Genomic DNA, 12,329 nt, shown 5'->3' on the forward strand with positions numbered 1-12,329 from the left:
TTTGATAACCAAATAATATGGAGGATGTCAGCACCATGGTCAGACGTAATAGTTTGTGTCCAGTTTGGATTATTATTATTTTTTTAAAAGATTTATTAATTAATTAATTTATTTTTGGCTGCAACAGATCTTAGTTGCGGCATGCGGGATCTTTGTTGAGGCATGTGGGATCTTAGTTCCCTCTCCAGGGATTGAACCTGCATCCCCTGCATTGTAAGGTGGATCCTCTACTACTGAACCACCAGGGAGGTCCCCACGGTTGGATTACTGATTGTTTGAAAAGTCTTTTAGGACAAAGGCCATGATTTAAAAATATTTATTTATTTATAAATTGAGATGTAATTGACATATAGCATTGTATTAGTTTTAGGTGTACAGTGTAATGATTTTCTTTATTTAAAAAATTTGTGACTATATTGTCCAGTGAAATCTTTAACCCATGATCAATATTTGCTGAATGAATGAATGAACTAGTAGAGGAGTGGAACAATCCATGGTGATTGGGTATTCTGAAGATTCATTTTACTAAACATTGTGATTTTCCAGATCAGATGGTATTTCCTTCTCTATCTTCTTATTTTTGTGCTGCCCTCAGGACCAAAGTTGCCAATTTTATTTTGGAAATGTTTTCTTCAGCTTAAACTTTTCTGGTTCTTGAAGAAGTAGATTACTTCAAGTTGTGTGTTAATTCTTGTGAGTTGATTCTTAATTCTTTGCCCATCATAAAATATTGCTTGTTTATTGCTAAATTCTCTACAGGAGGAAGTATGCATTAAAGTCTTTTTTTTTAATTTTATTGGAGTACAGTTAATTTACAATGTTGTGTTAGTTTCAGATGTACAGCAAAGTGATTCAGTTATAGATACACATATATTCATTCTTTTTTAGATTCTTTTCTCATATAGGTTATCACAGAATATTAAGTAGAGTTCCCTGTGCTATACAGTAGGTCCTTGTTGGTTATCTGTCTTATACATAGCAGTGTGTGTGTGTTCATCCCAAGCTCCTGATTTATCCCTCCCCCGACCTTTCCCCTTTGGTAGCCCCAAGTTTGTTCTCGATATCTGTAAGTCCGTTTCTGTTTTGTAAATAAGTTCCTTTGTATCTTTATTTTTTAAAATTGGATTCCACATATGAATGATATCATATGATATTTGTCTTTCTCTGTCTGACTTCACTTAGTGTGATTTTTTTTGTTTTTTTATAATAGTGAACTGTGATGTTAGAAGCTTATACTTTTAAATTTGTTTGCTGCAAAATTCACCAATAGTATAAATCAGTTGATAATGAGATTCAGAGTTACTTTTAAAGTATGCAGCAAGGGGCTTCCCTGGTGGCGCAGTGGTTGAGAGTCCGCCTGCCGCTGCAGGTGGACACGGGTTCGTGCCCCGGTCCGGGAAGATCCCACATGCCGTGGAGCGGCTGGGCCTGTGAGCCATTGCTGCTGAGCCTGTGTGTCCGGAGCCTGTGCTCTGCAACGGGAGAGGCCACAACAGTGAGAGGCCCACGTACCGCAAAAAAACCCCACAACAAATAAAATATGCAGCAAGACTGGACTTATATGACAAATGAGATTTATTGACTTCATATTGATGAATGTTAAAATACTATTTGCCCTAAATCTCTGGAATCTGACTTATTCTAAATTTAAAATATCTCCAGAGTTAGAGATCTTAACTGAAAAAGATGAGACATACATCAGTCACAATATTATCTGGATGCCTTTTATTTTGTCCTCCATTGTTTAAATGGAAGTGAAGAAATGGGATGTATAATATTTATTGCATAATTCCAATTCATGCTTTTAAAAGAATAGTTACTAGAAAGACAAGGTGAGATCCTTTTAAAAGTATGTGAGCACTTAAGAACACTTAGATTCTTCCAGACTTTAGGCTTTTGGATATACAGCATTTTGCTAGAGATTTACTTTATGGATAACTTCAGTTATAATTTTTAATTCAGGGTCAGATAAAATGTGAGAATAGCTTATATCAGAACCAGAATTCTTTTCTGGCTTTGACTAGTACACAGAGTGTGTCCACATTGGGTTGTGTGGTGTCCCAGGTAAAATTGCTCTACTGAATCCCGAAACATCAGAAAGCCATGAGGAGGTAAAGGGTATAACACCAAAAATAAATGACAGAGCTACCTTCCTCAGGGCGGACTCTCTTGTACTTCTCGCATGCAATAGAAGTAGCCATTGCAGAGTTGCTAGAAACTGGTGAAATTGGATTGGGGAAGCCTGAGGCACCATTTCCTACAGAGAGAAAGAGGTCTGGTGAGGAAACATATGGATACTTAAAGCTGTCCGAATGTCCAGGACTTTATTATCTATCAATCCTGACTAGAAAATAGAATAATTATATGGGTCACTTAGGCAAAAGCATGTTATAGGAGCTGGGGAAGGGCTGAGTTGTATATTTATTTCATATCTCAACTTATTTTCAGAGGCCAATACCTAATCTATTATGGCCATTTGTTCTATAAATGCAATATTGGGAATAGTAGTTCCTATAAATGATGTTGAACAAGATCTATGTTTTTTGAAATGAATTTTCTTTAAATCTAGTTAGCTAACTAACTAGGTTAGTTAACTAACCTAGATGTTTACTGGCTGTATTTAAAATATGTGGATTGAATCAAACTAGTCCCCAGAGTCTAGGAAAGTTTCTGACCTAAATTAGGAACCCAAGCTCCATTATTATTTTCACTTGAACACTACTCATAGCCATCCTAACTTTTTGGAAAGAGTACGGCCTTTGCAACAAAGTTTCTTTGTTTTCATGGAACCAAAAATGTGCTGTATTTAGACCAAACAATAAAAATAAACTACCAAACTACTTTCTAATGCATGGGGGTTCTGGAGAGAGGAAACCATAGATATTTAGAGGCATAAAGTGAGTCATTGTGCTAGTTAAAACTTTTTACAAGGCTAGCTCTGTATGTTTGAGTTGCATCTGTTACCTCTTCAGCCAGAACTAAAGTGTGTGCAAGGAAAAGAATTTTGAATTGAATTGTGGCTCATACAGAATGCATTGTATATAGCCTAAGCATCTAAATGGATTCCACATCTTGGGCAGAACTAAAACTGCATCTTTTCATATTTAGTCTACCTTCAAGGTATTCCTGTTGGACATATCCAAGGTATTTTCCGTGAATCTAATTCGTTTTAACTTGCAGACATAAACAGTTTTTCAAATGTAACTTGTAAGCCTTTATTCCCTTAAAATTTTTTCTTGCTTTTGTTTTTACTTATTCATATTTTTAAACACCACTTTATTACTGACAGTATTTTAAAAGCCATAATGGATGGAGATGTTGTATTCTTCGATGAAGAACAATGAACGAATTGTTTCTTTTGGTATTATCATCTTGGAAAAAGTTGTTTGAGTAGACAACTGACCGAGTTAAAAAATAGTATAATTTGTAGCCAGAATGTATTCTTTAATAAAGCAAGTAAATGCAATTTACTAATCCTTTTTCATTTCCTTTTTTGTCTAAACTTTCAGGTCACTTTCATGAATTCAAAGGCAATTTACCAGTGATTTCTGGGTGCTGGAGCTGATTTTTTTGTGCGTATTTGTAAGTATTGGCTTATTTATTACTCTTACTACTCTTCTCATTGTGTGATGAGAACAGTTACAGTGTTTTTAAAGTGTTATTAGTTTTTTGTAAGTGTTTTCTTAAAAGGAGTATAGAAAAATATCAGAGGGTGAAAAAAGCCTCTGTTATGATTTCCAGTGAAATAACACAATGGCAGGGCCAATTACAAGAGGCTGAAACGATAAATATCTTACTTTTTGAAGATGGGGCTCAATTGTAGGAATGGATTATTACCTTAAAGGGGCTAGTCTATCTGCACATGAATAATTTACCTTGATAACTTCTTATAGTCTTCTGGTTGTCTGGACTGGAAAAGTTCTATGTGCCTGTGCTCATTGAAAAGATGTGAGATGATACAGAATTCAAAGAGCTGTCAGTACTTGAGGAGATTATGTATTAAGGAACCAAAGACTCATTTAGTGAATGTATAATGTATATCAAAATCGGGGTATTCCTGTCTTCTTCACCATCCTCAAAATGCTATTATATTTTAAATGGTATTTTGGAGAACAAAGATAATTTTTCTCAGGAAAGAAGGTCAATTTCAAGAAAAAATATTGAATGAACTTTAATGATCAATGAAAATACTTCAAATTGTTATGTATTTATTAATATAAAAGTAGTTTAGAGTATGTGGCAGGTATTAAAAATGTTTGTGTGTATATAACACCATATTTAAGTAACTTGAGTTTAAGATATATTTATGTGTGTACATTGTACCAAACCATTGATATCTAAGGTGATCTTTACATTCGATAACCACAAAGACAGAGGAAACTTTTTCTCTGTTAGTGTACTACTATAAAGGAATTTTAGGGAATAAACTTCTAGGAAAGTATTTGAAAAAAAAGTAACATTATAAATTAGAGTTTAAGTGATTCAGTATTTAAACAGAGAGCAGTGAAAATTTATTTAAAACCAGCTTTACCTTTCTTTTAGTAGTAACATTGATTGGGGCAGGTATTTTGAACCATCTTAAAAAAATAGATGTGAATATTTAATATAGCTTAACACAGTTTGTATATTTTTTAATGTTTTAAGAATGAATAAGATGTTATTTTATGAGACTATCAATTCACATTGTATTATTTGAAGACTGAATTCTTATGTAAAACACAAAATATTAAACTCCATGGTTCATTTGGATTAAATATAAGCTTTTAATTTGTGCAAGGTATCACAGTGAGGATTAGGAGGCAAAGAAGATGGAGAAAGAAATGTAAAGTATCTTTGAAGGGCTCTCGAGAAAAAGGATGGTTCCAAGGAGCTGAGCTTATCCTATTAGAAATCTGTGTGAAGGGAAATAATTTTGAACTGTCCAAATCTTGTCTTTGTTGCTTTATCCTTTCTTTTACTTCCTTTCTCTCTTCTCGCGTATCATTCAGTCATTCCCTATAGTAAGTTTTTAGGATGATTAATGTTTTTAAACTACAAATACAAGACAATTACCAGCATTTCAACCAAGATGGCCTTAATCAAAATATAGTCTACGTTTCTCATCACCCAAAGGCTCTGTTTCCTGAATTTTTCTCTTCTCTACCGCCCCCTGCCCCCCAGCAATCCAGCAATACCCCAACCAGATATACATAGACGAGCTTTGAACAGAGGTGGTCCAATTAGCTGAATTTTTTTTCTTGTGACCTGACAAAGAGAGAGGCTAAAAAATAGAAGGGGCACTGTGGGTGTAGTTTTCATATGGTTATTTCTGGAGTTCAACTTAAAAAAACCCAAAAAGCTCTAGTCAGATTTTGTCTAATCACTTAGGTAGAAGTCATAGTAATCACACAGGCCTAAAGTAATTGTTTTCCAGACTTGAGAATTTCCGTATGATAGTTTAGGGTGTGGAGTTTGTTGTTCCTTTGGTCTGTGGTCTCAAGTTTTGTTCCAGCCATCTCCTGACTATGGAACCTTCTTATTAAAGAAATGTAGCAGGATACTATGACTAAGATAAGTCAAATAAAATTAACATGGCATCCAGAATGCTTGCATTCTCACTTCTTTTAATTATTGCAGAAACTGTCTGCCACTTACACTGAATGATGAGGCAGCTAGAACAGTAGAAATATTCATCTAGTCTAGCCTAAAAACAGGCAAATGAGATCAGTGACAATGGCTTCTTTTAGGAACTTTAATTTCCATGTTTTGGAACTGCTTATTTGCTACATGATCTAAGGCAGAAAGTTATACCTCATGGCCACGGGAAGGTTTCTTAGTAAGGTATGCAGAAGCCGGTCTGTGAGATAAGGAGGTGGGATATTGTTTTGCACATCCATAATGAATAGGCCACACCAAAGGTGTGTGAGAACCGATTGGAATCTTACCTACTTACATCTACTACCTAGGTCAGAGTAGGAAAACACTGTGAAGGAAAATGGTTATCTTTTCAGAAGCTGAAAGCATCTTATTCTAGCTTTTTTTTTCTTTTTAAAAAATAAAACCAGCTTTTTTCTTTTCCCAAAGTAGGCATTGTATAAGAAGACCTTGTTTTGCATGTTAATATCCCACATTTAATTTTTTATCTCTAATTAAAATGTAATTAATTAATTCTGTCCTTTCAGTTTTACCAGGGCAGTAAATGATTGGTTAAAAACAATGAAAATAACAACAACAAAACAGAGAATTAGATAGCCTGCTTTTTCAGGTTCCCAAGCCTTTTTAGAAATTTGATAATGAATTCCCTTTTATAAAATTCTGTCTCTGTTCATGGTCTCTAATAGCAGTTTTTTCACTGAAAAAGTCCGGAAGTATTTTATTGTCTGGTACCAAAATGATTATTGCTTAGCTCCATGCTTGAGTTAATAATGACAACAATATCTTAATTCAGCATAACACTTGCTTTTGCAGACATTAAACTGGCTAAATTTCATAAAACTCTGTGAGATGAGTAGGAATTATCCTTATTTTTGCAGAGTGGCAGGACTCAAACCAAGGGATTCATAGTATAAATTCCATGCTCTTTCCATAACACCAATCTGTCTTCTCTCAGAGAATATTTTAGCTCTCTTTCTTTTGTTGTTTGATCACTATCTCAGTCTCTACTTGGTTGCTGTACAAAATATTTTTGAAAAGTTTAGGTAGAGTAAGTCAGGCAGGAGATTTTGGAGAACCTTATACCACTTTATTTCCTCATGTTCCTCGATCATTTGCTCCTCCCTGACATTCTCCTATCCCCCTATTTCCAAACTCCACATGTCATGCTTCAGCTGAGATTTTTTGAATTGCATAGATTTTTAGGAAACAAACAAAAAGAATCATGAAATCATCTCTTTGTGGTATTTTAAAATGGAGAGAAATTTGTTTCAAACTGAGCGTAGCCCAGACCAAAGCTCCCTCAGTGAGAACATCTGTGATTTTAAGGACAAGTAGGTCTAAGTGCATTATCTTTAAAAAATATTATTCCAGGCTAATCTTGACATAGAGCAGGTAAATAAAAAAGATGAGCTGTGAAAATCCACAAATAGGGCTTGAATGCCATTTTCCATGACAACGGGAGCTGCCCCATGAAAGCATTAATGCTGGGAATGTAAGGAATTTAAAATTGTGTCTTCTCAGTTTTACAGTTGTGTGCTCATGTTAATTAGAGATATACTGACATTTGAAGTATCTACATTAATACACACAGCTACTATACATTTGTGAACTGTGGCCAGAAATCTACTTTAATTGAAAGCAGTTTGCTAATCTGAATGTGTATATCCGTTACATTTTAAGCTTTTAAATTTTAATACTAGTGCCCTTAGATACTTGTTCTTTTTGCTCTCTCCACTTTCTGTTTCTAATTTATACCTGAAAGGACAGCCTGGCCTATTTTTAATCTCCTAGTGGTGTTTTGGAGCAATATTGATGGAATTTTGAGAAAAAAAATGTTTTTTAATAGTGTCTTTTTACTTGCTGTACTTTGAATCTCTTTTTACTCTCTGACTTTCTAAATTGTTGGTTTTTCTTGCAAACCTTTAAGATGGCCTGCCACCGAAATAAGGTAGGATTTAGGTTTATGGAATTTGCTGCACTGGCTATATTTAAGTACTAAAGAGCTACTCTTCACAGTCATACTATGGTTTTAGCCAGAAAAGCCCAGTATTAGAGACCTTGATGAGATGAGCAGTGAAGAGGCATTCTGATGTTTTTAGTATAGCTGAATTTTGTCCTTCCCTCTTGATGTCAAGCCATGTATCTTAATTTTTGATTTGCATATATGTTCACAATAGCTTGATGACTTCTTGAGTCATCTTTAGCCCTAGAGTTTTTGCTTTGCCTGTCTTAAAGGAAGACTTTACATCTATTTTTTTTGCAAGTTTGTGTTTCTTAAGAATCTGCCTGTCAGGATTTTTAACCTAATTGTTTTGTCCTTTTTTGTCTAATGAAACTCCCACACTTACTTTTTGAATTAATCCCTGTGTATTACACAAGACCAGTTAGAAAGAAGCTTCCTTTTTGTAGCACCAGAATAAACTGCTCTAAAAATTTGTAATACTCTGGACTTATTTCATTAAACCATTTTACTGGCACCATTAAACTACTAAGACCTGGGACCATTAAAACTTACTCAGTACTATTATTATTACGGCCTATTTTACCCTTTATTAATTTTTTTTCACTGTACTAAGTTCCTCTGCTCTTTATTTTTTCATGTTGCTTACTACATATTGTGCCATCACAGCACATTTGGTAATTTCAAGTTAATTGCTCAATTATCAGTGATAGTCATGAAGCACTTGAAACATGCGCAGTGGAGGATTTAAAAAATTTCGAAATAAGTTGGTGTGTCATAATCTTAAATGTGAAACATGCCAATATCTGCAGGCATAAAAATACACTGTCTGAGCTAGGCATTTCAGGGAAGGCAAAAACCTACTCTTAAAATCAGGGCTTTTGTCTGGCACTGAAGTGTTTCATCTTTGCTAATTTCAAACAACGTATCTAAATTTGATCTTGGTTTCCTTTTCAACTCTAAAAACTTGGTCGTGGTAATAAGGGAGAAGGGAAGTAAAACTGTATTGATTCTGTTCGAATGTTTAACCGGAACCTTACAGTCACGATATTCACTGTAAAGTGGAATTTGGTGTGAGGTGGATCCATATTGGATGCCAGTCAAGGAAGTTGACTTACTAAGGAAGCAGAATGGTCTCTTTATAATGTTTCTGCACACATTAAGGCAATCCTCTAATCAGAGGACAGTGGTTCAGTGAAGATAGTATGTTGATGATTTATTTATATCGAAAAACCTCATGAGAACAATGACACTTTGCGGACTTTTTCTGTATCTTACACAGTAATAGTCTCAGATGCCTTCAAGATAACTTATACATTATGGCAAAATACTTATTGTAACTCTTTTGGCAACTAGGCAAACTATCCTTAAATTTTGCATTAGTATTCAGTTTAAGGTTTTTTCTAAACGAATATAGTGCCAACAGCTCTTTTTTAGATGCTATTATGGTTCTTTCATATTTTTATAGTACTGTAGTAAAGCTGAATTTACTGGTTACATTTGAAGGTGGAGTAGAGCAGCACAGGAGTCAACATTAAAGTGATTCAGTGCCTGTTGGAGAAAAATTCTTCCTAACTTGAGATTGGAAACAACGTGGGGCTTGAGGGCTGTTTGCTAAGAACAGCTAATAAATTTGAATATTCCCTCCAAAAGCTGCTCTCTGAACTTGTTTTTAACCAAGAAGATAGGCTTAATAATTTCCCAGTATTCTTACATAAATTTTATTAATATTTAAAGGAATTAAATGCATATAGAGAAGGGGAAATAAAGCCATAATTTGAACTGAGTGGTGGTCTCAAATACGGGGAAATGAGGGAGTGTCCATAAATGTACTAATTCTGCACAGCTAGCTATTATTTTATAATATAATAATCTATAAAATGTGAAATATAGTCTATTTATAATTCAGGAAAAAATAAACTCATTGATTTACTCAAGCATTTAGATAGAAATATTTTTAGTAACTATAAATATTGTTTGAATAAGCAACAAAATCTAGTGCATTTTGTTGTATGCTTGTCTCTACACATCACTTTCAGCACATAGTTTTATCTGAAGTACATATTTTATGTTATCTTGGGGTATGGGTATAAATGCTTATCATTTCACCAAATTTTTGCCATCTCCTAACATTAAAATGTGAGTTAAGTATTTCCAGTGAAGATAAAAACATTTTCTGCATTCTCTTCTTTCTCCCTCTCTTCGTCTCTCCTTCCCTTTTGCCCTACTCTCTCTGTCTCTCTGTCTCTCTTCATATTTCTTACTGGGGTTTTTCAAAGATGCAAGGCAATTATTGTGTAAAAAGATTAATTTCCTAAGCATTATCTTCCATCGATGACTGGCAAAAAAGACTTATTTTTAATGTTTAATCAGTCAAAAAGTTTGTCCACATGATGTAATTCCTGTTTTTATTATTATTTGCTTAGCAAGTGCTTGCAAGAGAAAAAAAGATGGTCCCTAACCTAAGGGTTTAAAAATTGATTTGTTACTAGACAGTTTATGTGGGTGGAGTTTTCTTTGGATACAAGCTACTGGAGTTAGCTCTTTCTCTTTCTTTTCAGCTCACATAGTTTCATATAAACTTAAGTGAATGAATTCATTAATAAAAGCAGATTTTCTATTTTTATTTCACCTTTGGGCTCTTTTATACCTTTGGAAAATACAAATACAACAAAAAAGTATGTTTGACAGTTGATTATTATTTTTACCTTTTTGACCCATGTATAGTAGATAATTAAGCAATAGCATCAATGGAATCCAGGTCTGCATCCCTATAACTGCCTACATTAGGCAGAATATAGATTATTTTTTTTCTTCAAGCTGTGGTGGCTGGTAACAAGCCTATGACTTGGTTTTTAATTATTACCACTAGTGTTCTGAGTTTCATTGAACATAGTACAAAAGAAATACAGGTGTTATTCCTCTTGTGAATATTATTTTTCTTCCAATTATTACATATATATGGCATCATCAATTAGAATGGGTTGTTCTAAGGTGAGATTGGTTGCACATAATTTGATATCTGATACAGCATCAAGTGCACACTCACTGAATGTTTGACAGCTTTAAGGGATGGAAACATTTTGGGCTTTGTCCCTGGTAGTGGCAGTATGTGGAATCCACTGTTGATTTTGTGACTAGTTACAGAGAATTCTTCCCTGGACTTGCAGTCACAGAATAGATAGCTGCAAGGCAATATCTGGCGGACGGCTGAGAAAGTAAAGCATGAAAAATGTGGGTGTAAACAAGAGAGCTGAGTGTCAGAAATCTTTGAGCGTCTAGAGCTTTCTAAGGAGAAGATATGGTTGAACAAATGGAAGAAATACCTGTCCCTCCAATTTCACTGAAGTAATTGAGAAGAGGAGACAAAAAGGAGAGAAATTAGTGAAATAGGAAATGACTGAAATAGGAGATTTTTGTAAAATCACAAAATGGATTTGAGGACGTTTTTTTAAGATGTGGAAATACTTGTTTGGGTCTGACAATAGTAATCTAAAAAGAGTTCTATAGTTGTTGGGTTTTTTTTTCCCTGATCTGTTTCAATTTTATTGATTTCAATTCAATGCATTCTAAGGACAACTGTAGGAATTTTAGGAAATGGGTACCTCCCAGGTAAAAAACCAGTGAGAATAATTTTGCTTTATCTGGGTAAAGATTAATATAGAAATATATGAAAATAATCATCTATGTATCACACTCTATATTTTATATGGGATACCTTTAGAAAGGTCTCATTGTAACCATGACCAAGTAGCATCCTTATATCTTCTAGAACAAGGAATCACATGAATTAGGTTTCAGTTATGGTATATGATGTTTTTAGTTTTGGAGGTTGGAAAACTCTTTGAAATCACATTTTTATAAAGTGATTTTTTGGTGTGATGTATATTCCTTCCTTTCCTTTCTCCCTCTACTTCCCTTTCTTCCTTTCCCTCCATCCTTTCTGTCCTTTCTTTCATTTAGAGATAGTTTGTTTTCAATTAGTATGTATGCTGCTTGCCAAGCTGTAAAGTAATACCTAACATGTGTTCCTTAAGTTGTATGCAGGGTCACCTTTTTGATTAAGGACTAAAGAGTCCTCTTTGGGTTTCTTATATGAATAAGAGCACTCTCATCCATTTTATGCAATCAAAGAAACTGAGGAAATTTGGAATTAGTTTTACTCTTGTGAGGTGATGAAGATAAGATAATTGGAAAGAAATTATAATCTTTATTGACCCAGCAGTTTACTAAACGTGAATTAGGATTTGTCAAATTTCAAGGCTTGTTGAGTGTTTGCTCACTAAGAACAAGATAGAGGAATAATCATGGTCTAAAAGGAGAACTTTTAAGTTTTCAGAAACACTTCCTGCAGTGAGATAGTCTATGAAACCGTATACTCACAACCTTAAGGGAGGTCCTTAGTTGTGTTCTTCTGGCAAGTCTTCCACATTGAGTGAATTCGTCTCAGTTCTTGATGTGGGTTGTTTCTTGAGAATAGTTTGACTTAGCATTAAAGGGGTTAAATATCCTATGCAACCAAAGGGGGAAAATTTATAAATTATCTCAAGGATACTAAGCAGGAGATGAAACCCAGATATGCCTGAAAGAAAGTTGTGGATTGGTCAAGGTTATGATTATATAGAACACTGATAGAACAACAAACTATGCATCAGTTTGCAGTGTCTGGAGCGAATAGACTGCCGCTCTCCCCCAACAGTGCTTTAACAGTGCTCCCCCTACCGGTGCTTTAATA

General features: G+C 34.4%; 1 protein-coding gene across 1 annotated transcript in view; it reads left to right on the forward strand.

Annotated features, from left to right (window-relative positions):
- The window catches only part of SOX6 (SRY-box transcription factor 6), a 621,353-nt gene that overhangs the window by 96,303 nt on the left and 512,721 nt on the right, over nucleotides 1-12,329 (forward strand). The window contains exon 2 of the mRNA XM_049713139.1: nucleotides 3,510-3,582. The gene's annotated coding sequence lies outside the window, so the exon portion shown is untranslated. The remainder of the gene's footprint in view (nucleotides 1-3,509; nucleotides 3,583-12,329) is intronic.

This window comes from Orcinus orca, chromosome 8 (assembly GCF_937001465.1).
Source record: "Orcinus orca chromosome 8, mOrcOrc1.1, whole genome shotgun sequence".
NCBI lineage: Eukaryota > Metazoa > Chordata > Mammalia > Artiodactyla > Delphinidae > Orcinus > Orcinus orca.